The sequence below is a fragment of the Sturnira hondurensis genome, unplaced genomic scaffold, assembly GCF_014824575.4.
Source record: "Sturnira hondurensis isolate 20B ecotype Veracruz unplaced genomic scaffold, ASM1482457v3 Scaffold0020579, whole genome shotgun sequence".
Classification (NCBI taxonomy): Eukaryota; Metazoa; Chordata; class Mammalia; order Chiroptera; family Phyllostomidae; genus Sturnira; species Sturnira hondurensis.
The window spans coordinates 4,898,805-4,923,151 of NW_028093210.1; the positions used below are offsets into that span (position 1 = coordinate 4,898,805).

At 40.0% G+C, this 24,347-nt stretch overlaps 1 protein-coding gene and 1 long non-coding RNA gene across 2 annotated transcripts in view; one reads left to right on the forward strand and one right to left on the reverse strand.

Annotated features, from left to right (window-relative positions):
- RBFOX1 (RNA binding fox-1 homolog 1) overlaps window positions 1–24,347 on the forward strand; it is a 1,495,983-nt gene that overhangs the window by 97,922 nt on the left and 1,373,714 nt on the right. The gene's annotated exons all lie outside the window — the stretch shown is intronic.
- LOC118975770 (uncharacterized) lies at window positions 18,719–22,747 on the reverse strand. The gene is made up of 3 exons (XR_005064134.1): window positions 22,659–22,747; window positions 21,137–21,143; window positions 18,719–18,729 (listed from the first exon to the last, which is right to left on the reverse strand). It is a non-coding gene; the product is annotated as an uncharacterized LOC118975770 (long non-coding RNA).

Sequence of the window (24,347 nt, forward strand, 5' to 3'; positions counted from 1 at the left end):
CTGGCGTCCCCTGGTGGCCAACCCTGGATATGCTTTTGATATGTACCTCCCCCCAGTTTGCTAGTTAATTCCAGTTACTGACGGGACTGTGCCATATGTCTTATGTGTTCTGGGGTAGGGAAAAAATTGAAAACCACTGATGTAATTACAGAAAAAAAAGCATGGAGAATTGATCACAAGGATGAAGGCTGATGCTTCAATTGTTATGGTGTCTTTTTTCCAACAGTCTTTTGGATTCTCTTGTAACTACCCAGTTTTAGGAATGCCTGGGTTATGTACATTTTCACAGAGCTCAGGTCTAAAGTAATTTGATGTAAATTATACACTTTCAAGTAGTATTTTAGAAAAACCTTTATGGGGCCTGCAAAAACAAAGTGCACAAAAGGAAATGATGATGTGTTTTATTCATAAGGAAGCATTTCTCTTCAAAATTCTTACATAGCTCCCCAAAATACCTAATGCATCACAAGTCTACATTTGTACTCCTGGCTTTCCACACACAGAGAAGCACTGTTCCTCTTAATCAAGTAAGTTTATTTTGTGGTGAAACCTTTTGTATAATACTGAAAAATAGTCGTGTTCCTCAGAAGCTATTTCAGTTTTCTGAAATGATCATTTTTAATCATTCGCCTAGCAAAACAATTTACCAAGCAGTGGAGGATAACGAACCATAAAGTTTAATTTGCCTTTTTTAATTGAGTTGTTAATTAGCACCCCTCCACTGTTGGAAACTCCCAACTTGCTTTTTTTGTTTTGCTTCTGATCCGAGACATTCTAAAGAATCTAATCTATCATATTTCCTCTACCCAGGTACTTTCATGAATCACATCAATAGGTGATTGTTTTCTAAATCTGTTGAAGCTTCAACAGATGCATACAAATTTTTGTCAGTTGGAAAATAATTAGGTAGGGAATATAGAACTGGTGGTGAGTTGATAAAAATATCTGCCATTTATTGAATTCCTAATATATGCCAGACATTCCTCTAAGTACTTACCATACGTTACTTATTCTTCACAGGATTTTGAGGTATAGACTATTATTTTATACACAGGTGAGCAGAGGTTCAGTTATGTTAAACAGTTTTCCCTACGTCATCCACCTTGCCAGTGTGGAAGAAAGTTTCAATCCCAGGAAGTCTGGCTGGGGTCCTCACAGGTCATCCTTTTAACTCTGTGCTATATTTCTGAGACCCTTGAAGTCAAACTGACCCACATTTAAATTCCAGTTTTATGGCTAATATTGATTTTAAATTAACCATATGCTATTCAGGACCAAATTTAATAGCTGTGTAACCTGGGCAGTCAAGACCCTAGGCTCAGTAGATCCCTATACTTAATTCAATGTTCTTCTGTTGCCATCTGGACATTCTAAATAATTTTTGGACAGGGAGCCCGGCCTTTTCATTGTACACTAGGTCCTGCAAATTATGTAACTGGTCCTGACACAGTTGTTGTTTTAGTGTTTCTTATGATTTCTCTGGGCCAGAAGCCTGGGCATAGCCTAGCTAGATCCACTGTTTAGGGTTTTAAAAGGCTGCCATCAAGGTGTCACCCAGGGCAGGTTCTCTCCTGGAGGCTGGCTGGGAAAGGATCTACTTCCCTGCTTATGTGCCTGTGTGGAAGCATTCAGTTCCTTGCAGCTGTCAGATTCACAGCACTTTGCTTTTTCAAAATCAGCAAGGGGAGATAGAAAGACAATGGCGAGTATTTCAGCAAGATGGAGTCTTCTATCAGACAGCATCATTGCCTTTGCTGTGTTTCATTGGTTAGAAGTCAGTTACAGGTCTTTCTCACTCTAAGATGATCCTAAGATGTGAACACCATGAGACAGGGATCATGGGGATCATCGGGGATCTGTTTGCCACAATTATTATGTGTTGTGATTATATATTGTTTTTGTTATTATTTTTCTTTTTATTGTTGTGATTGCTAGTGATTCAATAGAGCTCACTGTGTTCCAGGCCTTGTTCTGGGTGTTTGTATGTGTTAACTCACTTACTCATTTGCTGAGTTCCAAGGTTCCAAGGACTGATCAGAGGTCATCCCCTCTCTGCCTACTGGAATGAATAGTTCTCAGGGCAATGCAGCACAAGGTGGCTCTTTTTATTTTCCTGAGTAATGTGATCATCTCAGGAAGTCGTTAACTGTCAGTGGTTAAAAACATGGAATTCAGTGTCCTGCAGACTCAGGCGAGCTCCCAACTCTGCTACTTTTTGGTTGTGTGGTCTCATCAGAGTCACACCTGTGTTTCCTCACAGAGCCACTCCACAGGGTGCAGAACAGCATGGGGGGGGGGGTTAAGGCTGCTTTAAGATCAAGGTCCCTTACAATGTGGCAGTTCCACAGTTCAGCCAGAGTAGGGTTATGCTTTGTGTTTAAGGTATTTTTACTCTCCTGAGTCCCAGGAGTTCTATTGTCTCAGGTTCCTCATAGAGTTTGATGCAAAGAAACACAATGGAGCCACCTAAAAGCCACCTGGAACTTGCCATCACTCATCTAACTATTTTATTCTCTCTCTGTAGTCTTTCATTATGCCAATTAACTTGGCCACTCCATCTCTTCTTCACCAATCTTTTTTCTTTCTTCCTCACTCCTTTGCTTTCTCGCTCTCTTTCTTCCTCACTCTTTTTCTCCATTTCTCCATGTTTCTATTTTTATTTCTCCGTCCCCTGTCCTAGTCTCCATTTTTACCCCCATCAAATAGCATGTCCACAGTTCTTCCTTTTGAGGTGGAAGAAAGCAAAGCAGGAGGGACTAAGTGGCTACTGCCACACCCTGTTGCGTCTGTAAGGTTCTTCAAAGAAGGTGTTGGTGAAAGCAGAGGAAGAAAATGCTCCTCTTAGGATTTCACTGGAGAGCAGGCAGAGTGTACTGTGGTCCTCTGCTCCACATTTTTCTTTGAATTGCCCTTGATGTTTCGTAGGCACATCATCATTTCACCCGGCATTTTACTGCAGGACAGAATGAGATCATACCCAGGCTTTGTTCAGCCAGTATTGCCCAATAATTTGTTAACTTCTACAGCCCCTTCATAAGAAAGACTTCTGTTTTCTCCTTCAGAGCAGCCTATTATAGGAACTTTCATTCACATTTCCAAGTGTCCTCTGTCCATTTGACCAGGCAGTTATTCCTTGGGAGGAAGTGTGCAATAATTAAATAAAAATATTGTCCCATCCACATTTTGATCCCAGGTCCTTTTTATCCATCTATAATTTTCTCTCTTAATTATCCTGTTTCTCACAGAAATGGTCAATCCCTGTCCTTCTAAGATACATTCCTTTTGAGTCTCTGAGAGCCTTATTCTATAAACAACACATCCTCAGAGTCTTTCCCCTCTTCAAGTGATGTTTTTTTGTACTTTTGAAAAAGAGCAAATGGTGGCTTGATTTCTTATCTCTGGTCACGTGTTTACTTCTCTCAAATCCTGTAATTTGATTGCTACCTTCACTAATCTACTGAAATACTGTCTCAGAAGTCACTGGGGACCCTTCATTTGTCAGTGCCTGTCCTCAGCTCTTATTCTCTTCAGTCTGTCTGCAGTATGAGATGGCACTGACCCCCAGCTACTTCAATCTCTGCCTTTCCATGTCTTTTCTGAGATTGGGTCTATGCATCACTTTCGATGTCTTCTCAATTCTATCTCCAACTGGCTTCTCTTCTCTCAGACATGGGCAAATGCAGGCAGTTTCCTAGAATACATTCCTGAACCCCTTGCATTCTCCTCTACTTTCTCTGTTTTCATCTAAGAGATTGGCCAATCACCATGGGCAGCAATTTTGGAGCACCCACCTGTCAGACCCTGTCCTCAGCGTTCTTCATATGCAAACTCCTCCGACCCTCCCCAAATGTCTTTTGCGATAAAAAAAAATAGTGTTACAATTTTTCAGGAGAAAAACCAAAATTCAGAAAGTTTATGTTTCAAATTTCTTTGAAATTTCTGGGCATAGCCCTGATGATTCTCAGAGTTTGTGTTTGGTTTTTACTTGTCTCTTCATCAGCTCCCTCAGGGTTATCTGCCGGTGACTCACATTCAAAACCAAACTCACCTTCTATGCCGGTCCTTATCTTTGTTCTCCTCAGTGTTCCCTGTTTTTTAAAAATTTATTATAGTTGTGACTTTCTGCATCATTTTTCTTGACACCTTGTCCTTCCAACTCAGTGGCTAAGCTCTCTTCATTTCACTCCTAAATATCTCCCCTTCATTCCAAATTCCATAGTGTTCATTTGAGCCTTTAAAAATATTGATTAAAGAGAGAGAGCAAGATTGATTTGTCGTTCCACTTATTTATGCATTCATTGGTTGATTCTTATATGTGCCCCGATTGGGAATTGAACCCCCAACTTTGGCATATCAGGATGATACTCTAACCAACTGAATTACCCAGCTGGGGACATTTAAACTTTTTATCTTTCTTTTATTGTAATATTGCAATGACCTTTTTAAACATTATTTTTATTTTTCTCTATCATACCATTATTATATGCTAATTTATTTGGCAAAAGATGGAAGGAAAGAATTTTAGAATCCATAACCTAATCACCTGGAGTGCAAAGACTTTCCATATGGGTTGAATTTAGTCTCTCTAAAAAGCAGTGTAGGAGTCCTAACCACCAGTTCCTTGGAATGTGATATTATTTAGAGATAGAGTCCTTACAGAGATCATGAAGTTAAAATGAAGTTATTAGGGTGAGCGATAATCCAATCTGACTGGGTGTTGTTACACAGAAAGGAAATTTGGGCACAGACACACATAAAGGAAGAATGGCAGTATTGGAATTATGCTGCCACAAGCTACAGAACACCACAGATTAAAAAAACAAAACAAAACAACAAAACATCAGAAACTAGGAAAGAGACATGGACAGATTCTCTCTCACAGACTTCGGAAAGAACCAGCCCCGCTGACACCTTGATTTTGACTTATAGCCTCTGGAATTCTGTGGGACAACACATTTCTGTTGTTTAAGCCACCTAGTCTGTGGTACTTTAAGGGAGCACAAAGTTGTCTTTCTGCTTCTGGTCTTGCTGTTACTTCTCTATTGCTGATAAATTTCTCTAAAACCCAGGTTTTCTGTGTAACTCTGTGTGCAAAGGCTTTATGGCTCTTTGTTGTTGCTCAAAGCATCCAATTTTTTAGGCGAACACTGGAAGTATTCTAGGATCTCCTAGGAAATAAGTTTTAGGGAGAAAATGACTTTGTCCTGTCTACCAGGGTGTCCCAGGATATTGGCAAGAGCCAGGAACAGAGTGAATGGTCATTTGTGGAATGGGTGAGTGAATGAATGGGTGAATGGATGGATGAATCAGTGAATGATGAATCCATTTCCCTTCACTAATTCCTGGTTTCACCTGGAACAAATCACTGCCTTTCCCCAAATTGCTCCACCTTTCTACTTCTCACTTGCTGTTAACAGCTTGTATCTACCCATGGCCATCTGCTTTTTTTTCCTTCTCCAATTGTATGTGTCATTCCAGACCCAGCTCATTTTTCAGTGCTTTTTCAAAATATCCCTGATGCTTTCCAATGGGATGAAATCCTTCCCTCCCATATTACTCTAGAAGCATTTTGTACTTAGCGTTATAGTTACTTTATGCCAGTCCCTGAACATGGTAGTTTTACTTTTACATTGTGGCTCCTAGTAGGTACTCAGTAAATATTTCTTAAGTGAGTAAATTAATTAAATAAATATCTGGGATAACAGAGCTGAACTTAAAACCCATAAGCCCCACCTCACTTATTTCTATGTCTAGGCAACACTTTGTCCAGATATTTCCCTGTTAAATTTTTTATTTACAAATGCTCTTCAGGATTTACATGTAAGAGAAAGGAGCTGGCATCAAGTGCATTGAAAAGTTGAATTACAGGTTGCCATGGAAACAGAGTTGTGAGTTAAGTTTTCTGTATATGAATGTTTTAATAAAAACATTTTCTTAGCCATTATAGATGGGTTCATGTACCAGAATAGAAGTGCTTTATCTTAACACACTATTATGTTCATAAATGAGATTGATGGTCTGAAGTATTATTTCATCAAATTACTATACATTATTGTGGTTTCCTTGCAGAAAGTGATCCTGATGCTAACAAAGTGAAGGCTGTTCTTGTTTGTGGAAGAAAATATCTCTAAACCATTTTTTTCTTTTGATATTGAGAAATGGCCCTTTTATTTTAGCCAAAGGACATTTACCTTAAGCATCTAAGTGATTCCAATCTGTCTTTGATGTAATAATTGTCCCAAATCATGCATGCATTTTACATGCTGTTGACAAATGTTGATTAATTTGGAAGGTTTTGTGATGGTGGTTGTGATAATAATGATAGTGATGAGGAGGAGCTCAAAGTTTCCCCCTAAACTCCGTGACACACAAGTCACTTTTTGTTTGTTCTAGTTTTAAGGTAAGCATTCCTCTAGTGTGGGTCAACAGGCTAAACTCTACATACAGGGTTAGGCAAAAGTAGGTTTACATTTGTGAGTTTGCAAAACATAGCTTTTCCTTGTATTATTAATTATTATTTTTCATACAAATAACTGAATGTCATGCCAAGGGGATTTTGGAATCATAGTTTGGTAATTACTAGTACAGTTTACAATCTTTTGTTAAGGATAATTTATTAAGTATCTTGTCATTACCCAGAGATGGCCGTGCTACTCATTGTGGCAAATTTGAGGCACCATTTTCATTACGTCTTGAAGACTTCTTTTAATACAGAGATCCAACCCATTTTTCTCCTCAAGTACCTTTTAATAGGAAATCTCCCAATAAACCTATTAAAAGCATAATGAAAACCTCATTCTGTCAGGCTTCGGAGCTGTAAGTGGCTTCTAATTTGCACAAGATTGGAATAGCATTGAAGAATTACAGTAACTAAGTGAAACACTCATCGGATTTTCAATTTTCTGATAGCATCCATGTAATTTCTTGTAATGCTTCTGTAGCCAAGTGCAGTGACACATGTCAAGGCTCACGCTGGAACTTCTGCCCACATCAGCATCACGTTGAGAAGCACAATGCTGTCAAATTTTCTTGTAGGGAGGGGCAGAGAGGTGCCTTTGTGTGGCCTTGATGGAAATTCCATTATATACAGTCCTCTGAACAACAGTTTTATAATTTCTAACAGCTCAGAGAGATGTTTTTGATGCTTGACATTTGACTACACATATTTATTGGAACAAATTATGAAGCATTCCTTCCGTGCGGGTGCTTGGTGGAATATATGCTTTGTCCTCCTGTAGCCTGCATTCCATATTGTGCTGATTGCCTCATCAGAATGAAGGCTACATGCTTTGTGTTATGATAAATGAATCCCCTCTGGAGGAACCAAAAGAAGCGGAGGGCATATTGGTGGTGAACCAGAGGGATAAGACCCTGAGTTGTCTTTAGCATATTTCATATTATCCTCAGTTCTTATTTTCAAGCTGAAATCACCCCCCCACCACCACTCAGAGAACATGTGTTTTTTATTTCTGACCTTAAAATGGGAGCCTCTTGTCCCTAACCCTCAGTGCCTTCAAGGTTGGTGAATATGTCAGCTGTTAAAAACCTCAAACCAGTAATAAAATTACAAGTAGACTAATCATACTTGGTAAATGAAAAAAATAAGTCTACCAGACTTGGTAATCTTTAATGTGATTACAGCAGTTCTCCATTATCCACAGTTTTACTTTCTGGGGTTCTGTTACCTGTGGTGAACCATGGTCTGAAAATATTACATGGAAAATTTCTGAAATAGACGATTCATGTGTTTTACATTGTGCCCCATTCTGAGTAGTGGGATAAAATCTGATTTTGTCCCTCTCCATCCTGCCTAGGATAAGGGCCATCCCTTTGTCCAGTGAATCCACACCCCACTTAGTAGCCACTTAGTAGTCATCTCAGTTATCAGAGCCACTGTCTATTGAAGTGCTTATGTTCCCTTCTTTTCCTTACTAAGGCCCACAAGCTCCAAGAGTAGAGCTGCTGGCGATTCAGATATACCAAAGAAAGCCATAAAGTGCTTCCTTTAAGTGAAAAGAATGTATGAACAAGAAAAACATAGTATGTGTAGGATTTTTGTACTACCTGTGGTTTCAGGCATCCCCTGGGGGTCATATCCCTTGTGGGTTAAGGGGCCTACTGTAATGGTGTTGTTGTTCCTTAAAGACTGTTTCACTCTTAGGGAAGATATTTTGACTTATTTCTACCTGAGAGAGGATGATGAATTTGCACTAATTCAGCTGCATACCCTTCAGAGGTCCCTGTTGTGACCAAAGAAATTTGTGTGATGGCAAGGCTGAAGTTAAGACAATAGTCTAAAGCTTTATAACAGAGTCAGGCTAATCAGTTCCTGTGTTGATGTGAGCCGTGTTCTAACCATGGTGCTTAAGAAGCCAGATGAGTGGAGAAAAAGGCTGTGATATGTTTACACAATGGAACACTACTGGGCCAGCTATAACAAAAGGAAATCTCAACTTTTGTGACAGCATGGAGGAACCTGGAGAATATTATGCTAGGTGAAATAAGCCATCAGAGAAAGACAAATGCCACATGAGCTCACTTATGTGTGGAATCTGATGAACAATCAAAATAAAAACAGAGGCATAGATACACAGAACAGACTGACAGCTGTCAGAAGGGAGGGGTTCAGAGGGCTGGTGAAAAAATGATAAGGGATTAAGAAAATATATATATATAAAATATATAGACACAGACAACGGTATGGTGATAGCCAGAGGGAAAGGGGGTGAGAATAGGTGGTGGTGAGCAAAGAAGGGGAAAGTGGGAATAGAAAGAGACTTTGCTTGGGGCAATGGGTGCACAATATAGTGCACAGATGATGTTTTGTTGATTTGTGCACTTGAGACCTGCATAGTTCATTAACCCACATCATCCCAATAAACTCAATCTAAAAAAGTCAAAAAGCACCTTTCTGACCCTCCATTCACCCCACAGAAGACAACAAACATTATCTGAATTCCTATGCAAGCAGACCCCTTGGTCCCATGTCATGTGATGATGGGTTGGGGGCAAGAACAACTGGAAAAGACTCATTTCAGTGCAACTGGGACTTGCTGGATGTTCAGGGCAGATGTAAACTGATACTTCCCTTTAAAACACACTGAAAAAATGTTATTTGAGTCTTTAGTTTGGCTTATTTAGATAGCAGTTATTGAAAATAAGTCAAACATAGATGCTGAAATTCTAGATCAGATTTTTTCCACCTCAAGACTATTGACATTTAGGGCCAGATCATTTATTGTTGGGAGAGAGTGGCTGTCCTGTGCCTTGCAGAATGGTTAGCAGCAGTAGATGCCAGTTACACCCCCTCCAGTAGTACCAATCTACAATTCCCTCAGATATTGTTAAAGATCTCCCAGGAAGGATAATTCACCCTCAGTTGAGAACCCCTGCTGTAGATGGCTTCCTGGTGGCTGATGATACTGGCATTTGCTGCTGTTAGGTATAATAAATGACTGTTTTCTCATCCATAAAATATAAATGTTTATAGAACAATGCTGGGCATGGATTAGGGGCTTGGAATAAGGGATCAAAAGTAAAAGGGTGAACTTTTTGGTGTATTACATCATTGATGAATTACATCTCAATGAATCTGCTATTTTATCACTTAAAAAGTGATATTGTCATTTTTGTACTTAATTATGAATTTACCAAACCTTCCTGAGTCTCTATCTTACACAAAAAGATACCAGCATCCTGTGAGTTGAGCTTTAGATGAGTTATTAGAGAAAAATGGGCAATGCAGCTACCAGTAACTAGTAGGTATTAAGAAATGTTGGATGACTTTGAAGTGTGACATCAGTCTGACTATTCACACATTTTTCTCAGTGAATCATCCTTCACAACTGCCTTGTGGGTTCCCCCACCTTTCCTCCCACAGGCAGTGCATTAAAGCTTTATTACTTCAGCAGCATCAGAATCACCTTGGAGCTTCTTAGAGATGCAGAAACTTCAGTCCCACCTCCAGTCAAAGTTGAAAAGGTATGTCCTTAAAGGGCCCCTTCCATTTCCCTCCTACTGTTACCTAGATGGACCCCCTCCTTTCACAGACTTTCTTTGTCTCTTCCTGGCTATATTCTCTTTTTGCTTCTACTGACTGGCCTTTAAATTTTTAAAAAATACTTCTCCTTGGTCATCATTCTGCGCTGGCATGAATGAATATAGTTTTTCTTTCTCTGCCCCTACAGTGTGAATGAACACAGCCCCCTTTCATATGGTTATCTGACCCCAAACTCCCAGACTGGGTTAGAGTTTTTGACTCCTGGAACACAGTTCTGTAAAGAGTGTGAGCTACATATTGCTCCAGAATTATAGTTCACCCCTAGGTCAACACCAGAGTGTTGCACATGCATGTGCATGCATGTGTATACACATGCTCCTGTGGAATTTAAAGGTCCCTGACAATAGCTACCTCAAAAACACCCAGTGGTTAAACCAGAGGGTGTGTGCAAGAGATATTAGAATCAAATTGTCCTCAAGTGGAATCAAAGTCAGGGAAATAGAAAAAAAGAAAAAGTGTCGTACTTAGAGTGTGGTTTCTTCATATGTGAAACCCAGCAGCTGTACCACCAACTCTTCCCTGAAGTCTTTCCTATCTCTGTAAGTGGCATCACCATCCACTCAGTTGCTCAACTAAAACCCTAGGCAAATAATAAAAATGAAGTAAAAAAATAAACCCCAAACCTTGGCATCATTACCGATTTCTCTTGTTCCTTTAGTCTATAATCTGTTGTTTCCACCTTCATGAGAAGAATCTCCAATTCATCCACTTCTTGTTACCTCTATTGCTAACCTTGTCCAGGTGTCATTTTCTCATGGTCTTCTTCAGGGGACTCCTAAATTCATCTGTCTGGACACTGCTGCTACCCCCAGACCCTTTCATTAGCAACAGCCAAAATATAATTTCTTTTTTTTAATTCTATTTTTTATTGTTGTTCAAGTAGTTGTCTCCATTTCCCTGTCACCACTTCCCCCTCCTCCCTCATTCCTTCCCCCTTTGGATTTGTCCACAGGTCCTTTACACATGTTCCTTGCTGAGTGTCTCCCTTCTTTCTCCCTTTGTCTCCCTCCCCCCTCCTTTCTGGCTACTGTCCGTTTTTTCTTTATTTCAGTGTCTAGTTATATTTTGCTTGCTTGTTTGTTTTGTTGATGAGGTTCCACTGATAGGTGAGATCATATTGTATTTGTCTTTCACTGCCCAGCTTATTCTAAATTGCAGATCTGCCTATTATATACCCTTGCTTACCATATATCTCCTTTCTATTCCTTAAACTCTTCAAGCTTGTTCTAACCTTAGATTTGTTGTCTTCCCACCTCCTTAAATACTCATCTTCCATCTACTTGCATGGATGGCTTATTCTTTGAGTCTCAGCCTCAAATTTCATTCCCTTAAAGCAAGAACATTCTGTCCAATTAGGACCCATCAGAGTGCCCCTGTTTTCATTCCTGTGCAAAGCACCTATCACAGAAGTGGGTCAAGGATGCCTTTGGAATACATTCTCCTAAAGTGACCATGTTCTGAAAAACATCAGTGCTGCAGTACTAGAAAGACCCTGTGTTGGAATTGGACTCATAGCCAGGGAAAGCTGGAGATATCAGAGAAAAGTTCATTTGCCATGCTTCAGTTTATCTAATAGAGAGAGAGATTGCCTATCAATTAAAGTCACAAGGGTTGAACTGGGGATGTGGTCCCTGGGGATCTGAAGTAATTTCATTTAATCTGGAGCAGTTTTAGAATTCAATAAAGCAATCAGGTTTTAGTATCCACCCCCATCCCATAATAATTCATGTGCCATGAAATTTTTCATTAAAAAATTCCAAGGTTCACAGAGTACAAAAAAGAAAGGGGGCTCACACACGCATCATTTGTTCAACTATTTTGTGGAGGCCCCAAATGTAGATCACTGAAGTAGGACCTTGGAATTTTAAATCAAGTTTTACTTTGCAAATTTAATGAAATGCAAACAAATACTTAGCAGTTCTAAAGGGCATGAAGTCATTAAGATTTCTTATTTTGTTAGGTGCTTTGGGGGCCTCCATAATTTTTGGAGCAAAATCAGTTAATTTCTGTGTATGTGTGTGAATGTGTGTGACTACTTGTGCAGTCTGTGGATGGATCGGAGGGACTCTAGGCTTACATTTCTACTGTGCTCCTTGCCAGCTGTGTGCCCTTGGGCAAGTTACTAAGCCTGTGTTGTATGTAAAATGGGGATGATGTAAATTTTGCTGGGAGGATTCAGGGCAGTAGCACAGGTCTTTGCTCACCACTTAGAAGGGTCCATGCTTGGTTTAGTGCTTTGCTGTCACCATCTTGAAATGCTTAATAATTTTTGAATAATGGGCCCTGCATTCTCATTCTGCATCCAGCCCCACAAATTATGCAGCTGGTCCTGATTTGATAAGATTACGCAATACAGTGCCTGTCAATGTCCCTTCAGTGATGCAGACACTAAATATGCATTAGTTCTTTTTCTTATGTGTTTGAATAGCTGTTTGTTTCTGCTTCATGGGTTAGGCAAAATTGAAAATGCTTATACTTTTCTAGTCTCTCTCTCTCTCTCTCCAGCCACACCCCTAAAGAAGCAGATTATTCTTTTATTACTTTTAAGATGTCAAAAGATATTCAGTCCTTATACCAGCTTTTTTGGCAATGCTGGGAGGATGGACAGTATTTAGGGAAAATTAATGGCCTAATAGCTTGGTAAAATGAGAGTCTTTGTGAAAGCATCTTGCCAACGGTAAGTTGCTATACAAATAAGTTGTAATGATATGATGTGCACTGAAGAAAAATTTTATTAACCTGTAACTGTGGTGCAGATATGAGTAAGGAGGTATGTCAGACTCTTATGGGGGTCACTGGATTTCAAAACCATAGCTTTCCAAATACCAGCATTCCCTCTGCTGGAATAGAAAGCCAAAAGCTCTGTGTTATGTACTGTGATTGAGGTTTTTGGGAAGGTTGATTACAAAACAAACAAGAATCCTGGTCATTTAAGGTTGTGGGATGTTAGATTTTGGCCCAGAGATAATGGCTGAAGCTGTTGAATAAGATGCTGGGGAGGAAGCATCAAATGAGGTCACAGGGAGTTGAAAAGGGGATCATGGGAAATGCTTGCACCTGAGGTTCTCAAACTTGGATTAACATGGAGTCCCCAGGATGTGTGCACTGATGGTTTTGATGGGGACCATGTCACCTGGGGTGAGAAGCACCATTGATCTTCATTTAAAAGGCTGGCATAGAGCCAGGAGAGGAGGAGTCCAGGATGAGTTCAAATGAACACATAGACACCAGTGCAAAGACTGGAGGGGACCTGGAAATTCCTTACTCTCTCTTTTCCAATGATAATTAATAATTGATAATAATAATAATAGATAATAGATCATTATTGCCTTTATTAGCCATCTCTGATCTCTACTTACTCTCTGCAATGATCAAATGGTTACTGGCTTTTAAAAAAATCTTCACTCAAGGATATGTTTATTAATTTTAGAGAGAAAAGGAAGGGGAGAGAGACAGAATGGTCTCTGAATGGTGTGTGGGATAATGCTCCAACTAAATGAGCCATTCAGCCAGGACCATTACTTTTTTTAAAAGATTTTATTTATTTAGTTTTAGAGAGAGGGAAAAAGAGAGAGAAAGAGAGGGAGAGAAATATGGATGTGCGAGAGATACCTCTATCAGTTGCCTCTTGAACACCCTCAAGTGGCGACCTGGCCCACAATCCAGGCATGTGCCCTGACTGGAATCGAACTGGCAACCTTTCAGTTTGCAGGCTGGCACTCAGTCCATAGAGCCACACCAGCCAGGGCCAGGGCCAGGGCCATTACTTTTAAGATATTTTTATTTCTTTTATCTCATCATTCTTTTAATCTCATCCAGGACACAACACACTCACTGAAATGATCCTATTGATGGAATTTATAGTCTTTTCATCCCTCTCTACCCCTGGATTGTAAGCTCCATGAAAGCAGAGTATTTTTCTGTTTTGTTTATGAGACTCTACTTCTATGAGCTAGGTCTTTGCCTAGCACATAATAAGCCCTCCAATATTTCTGGAATAGATTAATGAGTCAGTTTTTCTGCACCTGATATTATTTCCACCATGAACTTTTGGTTGTTTTGACATGTGGCTGGATTATTTGCATTTTCCCATAACTCTTTGATTTCCATCTGTCCCCCTCTTCCCANCTTTTAAGATATTTTTATTTCTTTTATCTCATCATTCTTTTAATCTCATCCAGGACACAACACACTCACTGAAATGATCCTATTGATGGAATTTATAGTCTTTTCATCCCTCTCTACCCCTGGATTGTAAGCTCCATGAAAGCAGAGTATTTTTCTGTTTTGTTTATGAGACTCTACTTCTATGAGCTAGGTCTTTGCCTAGCACATAATAAGCCCTCAAATATTTCTGGAATAGATTAATGAGTCAGTTTTTCTGCACCTGATATTATTTCCACCATGAACTTTTGGTTGTTTTGACATGTGTCTGGATTATTTGCATTTTCCCATAACTCTTTGATTTCCACCTGTCCCCCTCTTCCCATCCACGCTAGCCCTCTTGGACTCATTCTCCCATATTAAATGTCTCTGCTATTCCTCAGAAGGGGTCCTTCCTACACATGCAGTGAGAAGAGTCTTCTGGAAAGTCTACAAAGTCCCACTGGGATGTAAGGTTTAGAAGGCAGAACTAACACTGACTTTCTTGTTCATCAAACACTCAATAAATATGTACCCAATGAATCTCTATCCTGTATATAGCAGAGGAAGGAGCATCCACCAGAGAAATTCTGAATGTGTGGCAAGGCTTACAGAACCTGTAAACCATTTCTTTTTAGGAATCACACTGCTATTTCACTACTAGTCCTTTGTGTAATTCTCTGCCTTTATGAACTTAATTGATCACAGCCGAAAGATCACATCCTAATAGAAGTCCATTTGTTTAATAGGAGAAGGGACAGTATTAATAAGGCTACAGGCATTTCTTTGAGACAGGCAAAACATAAAGTAAGAGAGTGGAGAATAAATTTTTCTAGGTCTCACTTCTCTCCCTGATGATCTTGAAGAATGAGGGGAAAAAATAACAAGGCAACTCTGCACTTTATGGGTCTGTAGCAGCTTCACTAAATGCATCTTGGAATCCATGAAGGGTATGGCATAAGAAGCTGCTTGTTTTAAAAGAGAAAATAAGCTTTAATTTAGATGGCTGAATAGCCAGACACTAATGAACTACAATTGCGAATATGAATAGCCATTTCTTGGATTTCTAAATGGTTTTCACACTTCCCAAGCTTTATTAACATCTCTAATATCCTTTATGGTTCTCCTTTATTGGCCAGGAAAAAGGAAAACACATCCTGAAGGCTTAGGTTTCCATCAAAGCTAATGGAATATACTAATAAAATCATATGTCAGGTTAAGATGTGAAATATATGGTGATATAATATCATCCGAGTCAATCCAATGGAATAATATAATTAATAGTGGCTTTCATAATTAATTTAGAAGGGCAAGAAGCTGAGGACAGCATGGGTCTCTCCCTCTCTCTTTCCTAGCTGCTGTTTTCTTCATCCAAATATGCATAGAAGAGTATTAAGTGGCTGTTGAAACTCCCAGAGGCCTGTTTACTTCAGGGTGGAAGCAGGAAGGCTGCCATAATTCAGAAAGCTGCTTCTAGCACGAGATGAAAATCAGATCAGCCCAAGTTTGGGCCAGAATTTAGAGGCCCCACTGGAGTGTTCATGCTTGTATCTATAGTCCAGATAAGTTAGTGGAAGAAATTATTCCCTGTGGCAGGTCATGAATCTAATTACCCTTGATTGAAAATTGCTAAGCAATGGATGCTGGATGTGGCTTCTCCCACCTTCAAATCATGTATGATGTGTGGATGCCATCATCCACATGGGCCCACAGACCCACAACTCAAGGAGGGAGGCCACATTTCTCAGCTGAAAAGAGACCCTGGAGAGCCCTGTTGCTAAGTATGCATCCGAATAAATGTATCCTTTTAGAGAAGAGAGAAAAAGGGGACTTCCCTGAGCAGCAAGAGCAGAGCATTGAAGGTTCATGAGTTGGCAAGGAAATGCAGAGAGGAGACACATAGTTGGTTTTAAGCATTAATTCAGTGCCTCTCTCATTGTGAGTTGGGTCCTTGTCTAGGCCTATTTCCTACTGTTAGGGATTTGAATATCTTTATTAAGAAGGGTGCAGTTATAAATGGTTTGTATATATATTATGGGTTCAAAATCAGCGTAAGTCCAACCTCCTGGACACCCCCATGTTCAGAGTCTGGTGATTGACAGCAAGGATGTGGAAGTCAGATACTACTGAATCGAAGTCTCATGTTGACCCTCACTAAGCCTGTGGCATTGTGTGAGCTACTTATTTCTTAGCTTCCACTTTCTGATCTTTAAAGTGGGGCTGATAATATCTCGTCAGATTATTAGAAGAATGATGGGGCAAACAAGGTCATTTAAATGCTTGCTATTATGAGAATTATAGGTCAAGATGTTGTATGACAAACAAGTAATATCACTGTTGGGCAACTAAAGAGTGGGTGGGACATTGTATTTGAATCAAACAGATCGTGAGTCTATTTGTGTATGAGTAGATTTTTTTTCCCTATGAGGTTTTTAATCGAAAGTAGGAAGAAGGGGAGTGGGAGCCAGCAAAGGTGAAGGTGAGAAATATGTCTGAATCTGTTAGTTCTCAGGTGTCAGGGCTGTCTGTGGCAGCAGGGGGAACCTACTGTTAATGTTGGAATCAGGAGGGAGAGACTTAAGAGAATGAATGTAAATGCCAAAGGAGAAATGTGACATGGGGTTGAGCAAATGTTAGTCAAATAATCTTTTAGGAATTTGGAATGTATGGAGGGTGAACTTCTTTCTCATTAGTATGTAACCATTGGTCCTATCTAGTGTTGAATGGTTGCCCGTTTGTTTTAAAGTGAAAGTGGATGAGTCTTGCACAATGGCTCTTTAGACAATGAGATTGGGCAGGTGTCCCACGTAGTTGTCCAGGAGACTAGCCGTAGGAAACTAAGACATGGAATGGTAATTTCATTTGACACAGAAGACAACAGTGTGATTCAGGGTCAAATATTTTGGAGCTGGGACTATTGAGGAATTTATCATGGTGGCCTGGCCTGCAAATTTAGAAATGAAGTGAGACCAGAAGGACCATCTTATGAGTTAGTGGAGACCTTGGAACACATAGCATGTGTTTTATGATCCAGAAGGTAGATTTCCCCTTGTTCATGTAAAACACTTGAAAGATTTTGTAATGAAAGGAGGAGATTTTAACCTCCAGGTTACTGGTTAAGAAATATCCCAAGTCCGTAATGACTAGAAGGCATTGCCATCTGCAAACTGCCCAGTGGCTTATATGAAATGACAGGGAGGTCTCAAAGCAAACCATTATGGGCAGGCACCTCTGTCATACTGACTGTAACTTCTTGTACAATGACCCAGAATCAGTCCCCTTAAAGTGGTCCCCCTGAGTCTGATTGGAACATGACAAGTGGTTAAGAATGAAGTTGTCCTTGTGGGAGTCAACAATGCCAACATTTCTTTGGAACTCACCAATTTTAAAAAATCCACTTTATTTTTCACTTTGAGAGACTTTTAAATTATTTCTTTTGCTTAGCATTTTAAAATGATATTAGCAACTGACATTTGAAATCCATTCTGCCAGGCACTCTGATAAATGCTTTACCTGCATGGTGTCATTTTATCTCCCCCACTGCCCTTAAGATAGGGGCTTGGTTCCCTATTTTGCAACATAGGAGACTGGGGCTGATCAAAATGAATCTATTTGTCTGAGGTCACAGAAGTAGTAACCCAGGTGGGCTTCAAGCCAGCTCTTTCATTACCTAGGGTGCTCAGTCCATTAGTCTAACTTGCTAAAATATCTTTTAAAGTCAACATTCTGTTACATTATGCCCCCAAAGAAGTTTCTGTTACTTCTTGGGACATATGAACTAAAGCAGGAGTGTTCAGATGCCATAGATAACCTGCCCAACTGCCACCCCTCACCACCCAGCTAATAGATCACTGATTTTATTTTAAAAAGGTGAAGCTCCTATATGTTTCATAGGAGCCTCTACTAGCTTTGGAAAGGGAATCATGGTTAGCTTTGACCAGTTGTAGAACACTTCCTTGCAGGTAATTTGATGAGGTGGACATGTGACCTCATTCTTGGTCATGGGATGTGAAGATTTCTGCTTCAGATTGCCTGGGAAGTTTCCTAGATCTTAGCAGACACATGCAAAAGAGAATACTTACTTTTTGACTCTTGACATGGTTGTGTGGGGAGCCATTAGGTCCTTCACTTGAGAGACACATTGGGTAGCTGTGAGAAAAGCTAGCCAAACAAGCAAGGCACATGCTGAAGGGGTTTGAGGGGTGAGAGAGAGAACAGTCTTGTGTCTGCCAATCACCTATCTAACCTAAATTTCCCGATCTCCTTACATCAGAGTATATGAGATTATAGATGGACGAACTTATAAATCGGTGTGCGGGCTCTTCTGTTACTTGCACCTGAGCATTGTTGCTGAAATAGTCAGTCTATATAATAGATTTGTTTAAAGTTATTCTTAAGTATGTTTTATTGATTATGGTATTACAGTTATCCCATTGTTTCTCCCCTTTATTCTTCTCTGCCCTGCACTCCCCTCTCCCATCAGTATTCCCCACTTAGTTCATATCCATGGGTTATACATACAAGTTCTTTGGTTTCTCCATTTCCTATACTATTTTTAACCTCTGCTTGTCTATTTTGCGTGTACTATTTATCCTCCTTATTCCCTGTATGTTTTCCCCATTCTCCCCGCTCCTTCTCCCCACTATAACCCTCCATGTGATTTCCATTTCTCTGATTCTGTTCCTGTTCTAGTTGTTTGCTTAGTTTGCTTTTGTTTTTGATTTTTTACTTGTCCATAGTTGTTAGTTTGTTGTCATTTTACTGTTCATAGTTATGATCTTCTTTCTCTTATATAAGTCCTTTTAACATTTCATATAATAAGGTCTTGGTGATGATGAACTCCTTAAACTTTACCTCATCTGGGAAGCACTTTATCTGCCCTTTCACTCTAAATGATAGCTTTGCTGAATAGAGTCATCTTGGACGTAGGTCCTTGCCTTTCATGACTTTGAATACTTCCTTCCAGCCCCTTCTTGCCTGCAAGGTTGCTTTTGAGAAATCAGCTGGTACTCTATGGAAAGTCATTTGTAGGTGACTGTCTCCTTTTCTCTTGCTGCTTTCAAGATTCTCTCCTTATCTTTAATCTTGGGTAATGTAGTTATGATGTGCCTTGGTGTGTGTTTCCTTGGGTCCAACTTCTCTGGGACTCTCTGAGCTTCGTGGACTTCCTGAAAGTCTGTCCCCCCCGCCCCCCGCCATATTGAAGAAGTTGTCCTTCATTATGTTTTCAAGTAAGTTTTCCATTTTTGCTCTTCCTCTTCTCCTCCTGGCACCCCTGTGATTGGATGTTGGAATATGCAAAGTTGTCCCTGAGGTTTCTAAGCCTCTCCTCATTTTTCTGAATTTTTGTTTCTTCATTCTGTCCTGATTGAATGTTTCTTCCTTCTCCAAATTGTTGATTTGAGTCTCGGTTTCCTTCCCATCACTGTTGTTCTCTGTATATTTTTCTTTATTTCACTTTGCATAGCCTTCACTTTTTTTCTCTATTTTGTGACCATACTCAACCATTTCTGTGAGCATCCTGATTATCAGTGTTTTGAACTCTGCATCTGATAGGTTGGCTATCTCTTCATCACTTAGTTCTTTTTTTTTTTGAGTTTTGATCTGTTCTTAGTATAGGCCGTGTTTCTTTGTCTCTGCATGCCTGTTACATTGTAAAGTGCAGAGACTTGGGTATTCTATAGGGCAGGGCAACCCATTTCTCTGTGTTGTGGCACTGTATGTGGGGTAGGGGTTCCAAGAGGGAACAGTGCCGCTTGCTCGGCTCTCATCTGGCTTTCAGTCACTTCCCCCACTACCCACAACGAAAGTGGGGCCTTCTGGTGCTGATTCCTAGGTGGGTGGGTTTGTATACATTCTAGGACCCTGTGGGTCTCTCTAACAAACTCTCCTGTGAGGAGAGTTTCTCCTGCTGCCTCAACCCCCACAGATTTTTACAGTCAGAGGTTTAGAGGATTTCTTTTCTTGAGCAGGAACTCTGGGTTGTGCAGCCTGTCTCACTTCCCAGATGTTCCTCCTGGTTTATCTGCACACAAATGTGGGACTGCCTGGTCTGCCAGCCACCACCTTGCCGTATGTCCTCTCCACCCCGGCTGCCTGTCTCTGCCCCTTCTACGAGTATGGATGAATGTTTCTTCAACTCCTTAGTCTTCAGACTTCCATAGAGTTTGACTTTGTGGAATTTATTGTTGTATTTTGTTTTTAAATTTGCTGTTGTCATTCTTTTGGTTGTGCGAGGAAGCAAAGTATATCTACCTATACCTCTATCTTGGTCAGAAGCTTTAAAGTTATTTTTATAGTGCCAATTTACTTGTGTCCCCAGTGAAGTATACAAGGAAAGACATAAATCTTTCAGGTGATTATACAATTTCAGTGTGCAGAGTAAAAGTGGGTGTTCAAGTCAGGTCCAGAAGCCAAGTTTCCTACTTCCCTGGATGTCCCACACATTTGCCAGATGAAATACAAGATATCCAGTTATATTTAAATTTTAAATAGACAACAAGTAACTTTTTTTTCATTACCAATATGCCCCAAACATCACATGGAATAAACTTATCATAATATTTTTTGTTGTTTATCTGAAATTCAAATTTAGCTGGGCATTCTGTATTCCTACTTGCTAACTCTGGCAATGCTACTTAGCCAGGACTCTAAGTGTTTTAACATTTGTCCTTTCTCATTGTGAACTCTGATTTGAAAATACCAGATATCAACTTCAGCTGATTTAAGCCAGGGAGCTAATTTATAGGCTCACAAAACTGTGCTTTGCCTTCTGTTATGTTTATTGCCAAGTAGATTTTTCTGTGAATGATAAAAGTGGCTACCAGCAACGTCAGACTAAGGCCTATCATCTTTGTGATCCCCAGTGAAAAGAAAGCTGGTTTTCTCAGTAGCCTGCATAATCACACCAAGGTTAAATCCTGGTGGAGGGACTTAAGTGCTTATCAATACTTAAACTAATCACCATGGACAGATAATAGGATATACTGAGTGTTCAAAACTCATCACGTGACCATATTTGAAGGTGGAGCTTAACTTTGTAGTAAGCTATATTCAAACCACATGGAAACTAGAAAAGGGGAGGCTCCCTAAAGTAAATCTGAGAGAAAAGATGGAATGGATTGTGGACAACCAACAGCAGTGTCTACCTTAGTCATTAGACATCAGACAAAACACTGGTCTGAAAGAACACTTTGCTCACAACTATCTGGGAGGGACCCTGGCCCCCTCTGAGTCAGTATTTTGCTGAAAGTGGGTGATTGAACTGGAGACTATGAATCACAGGAATGTACCTCAAAGCAATCAGATGATTGTGAATAAGGCTGTTTAGTTCTCTTTCAGAAGTTCAATGAAGTTCAGCTTGTTAGTCAATAATGGCAGAAATAATGGTGCTCAAACCAGTCTCTCTGTGTCTGTGAGGCTTCCTTTGATTTTCAGTCATAAAGAGTCTCATTTGATTTTTATATAAACCCAAATTTGAATTTTATTGGAATACTTATACATGATTACCTCTCAGTGATTTTATTGTCATTTCAGCTTTAATGTTCTAGCAAATGGAGTGGCATGGTTTTTTTTTTTTACTTCCTTTCAAATTGTTAGTTTCATTAAACAAATGTTTATTGAGTAGTTCCTATGACTTTCATTGTGGATGACAAAGAAAAATCTGACAAAAGTCCCCATCTTCAGGCTTTTACTTGAAAACATTTTGCTGTATGTGCTATATTAGTAAAAGTTCCCACTTTTTCATTCATATACCATGCTCTCTGTAATTATATAGCTATTGGAAACTGGGTTCTGAGATTCTGAATTATAAGAGAATTGATTTAGGAATCTACCAAAGGTTTAGTTGGTTATCTAGTCATTTATGCCCAGGTCACATTTCTCTGTCATAGGCTTTGAAGGGCACACGTTTCTCTCCTTTCAGTTCTTGCTGTGGTTGTAATTTTACTTCTGCTGTGGGGGATTTTGGAGGAGTATTTGTATCTGCCACTGGGTTATTAGCTTCTGAAGGCAGAAACCAGCAAATCCCAGTGCCCAGAAGAGTGTGTGCCATACACTGGGTGCCCAATAAATACTCATGGAATGAAGGAAAGGACCTCCTCCTCCCCTGCTTTTTCTCTGTATCCATTGACTCTCCTGGATCTCATACTGACGATGAAATGTCAGGTTAATATCAAGAACTAAGTACATTGAATGTGCTCTTAACCTCAATTTTCAGTAGCTCTAGAGAGCTCCCTCATTAAGGCTGCTTCCTGTATTTCTTTACCAATTTGGCCGGGATATAATTTGGTTCCACCTGTTGCCTACACAAACAAAAAAGGCAAATAGAAGGCTAACGTGATGTGGCCATAGAAAGGAAAATGGCTCCTTCAAAGTGTGCCAAGAAAAGGATGTTAAGCATTGAATCAATACCTCTTCAGGTTTGTGCTGGTCTCTTTTCTCATCAGTCTAGGACACAGGTGGCAAACACAAGGCCCACGGGCCAAATCTGGTCCTCCACCATGTTTTATCAGGCCTGGCACCTTGTTTCTACCTGGTGGCAGCACCAAGCTCTGGCTTAACTGTTAAGGAGTAGTTACATTTACACAATCCTAAAATTATATTTGGCCCTTTGAAGGCAACCACAAGGTGGTTGCCTACATCAGTGGCCCCTGGTGAAAATAAATTTGATACCCTTGGTCTAGGGGTATTGTAATAACTTTGGGGAGAAGTGGCCTTGTGCTTAATAACAATTGGAGACTTGCTTAAAGTTAGCACAGATCAATAGAATAATGTTGGGATTTTTCTTATCCTCACAGACAATGTACACAATATTCACACTGCAGTTGTGCCAAAAATGGGGGCTTCAATTTTGATTCCAGATTTCCCTGCATCTGCCACAATTAGTCCTCCCTTAACATGCCCTGTAATCTCTTCCTCCAAATTGTATCTCAAGTTCAGCCACTTCTCTGCCTCCTGGTGCTGCCATCACAGAACAGACACCTCCATCCTTGGTTCATTCTTAGTAGAGCCTCATAACTGAGCTCCTGCATCTTTATTCTCCCACATCCAGTCAGAGTGATGCTGCAAATGCTTTACAGTGTGGTTAGAATGAAATATAAAGTCCTTAGTCTAGTCTGCAAGGCTCTCCTTATTCTGGCTCCTGATGCCACTCTGATCTCATCTTCTTACCACTCTAGTCAGCTCTCTATGAGCAAACCTTGTACCCATCACAGGACTTGTATTTTCTGGTTCCTTCCTGGATACCCGGTGTCAACTTTCTTAAGATCGATGCCATCATCATTCTATGAACGCTTTCATCTCCTGTCACATCCCTAAAAAGACTTTCTCTGACCACTTGTTCTCTGGGAGGGTGCCCACATCATGCTCCCCAATGATCCTGTTTTATTATTGGTAGGACATTTACCCCTTGCATATCTGTGTTTGTCTCTCTTCTTTCCAGTGGCAACTGGAACATCAGCCCTATAAAACAGAGCCTTGTCTAATTTCATTTTGCAGCCCTGCACCTTGATCAGGCCTTCAATAATTTTAAAAAAATGAGTAAGTGCTCAATCTATCAATTAATCTTCTTATTGTCTATCTATCCCATTGGCTGGAGAAGTTGGTTGATGAAATATCATACTTGAGTTGAGAAGGGATTGTGCACTGCAGAGGAACAATACAGAAGTGAGATCTAAGTCAAAACATAAACACTTGGCAACAGTATGCCTGGAAAGTCATGCTCTTCACTCCAGGGCAATTTGCAAAGCCCAACATCATTTAGGGTTGTACAGTGTACCTTTGAAAGTGTTGGAGTTGATCACTTCCATCATGCTCAGAACGAGTCATTATCCTCTATGCATGCCTGCCTTACACTTAGGGAAACCAAGCTCTGGCTTCTGACTTGTTCCAAGACTGAAATTGCCATGCTTTGTGTTACTATTACCAACAGATACTTTTCCTTTGTGAAGCATCTAGCCAGCCTCCCAACCACTAAGAATAAACTTTGAGTAGGTTGAACCAAATTCAGAAGCTGGGGGAGCTACAAAGCACTGTCAGTTCTTCACAAACACCTAATTTTGTTCCTCTTTGAAAGTCTGACTTTATTTTTCTTAGCTGCATATACATTACACAAAAGAAAAACTTCTTTGATATGAGCGTCAGA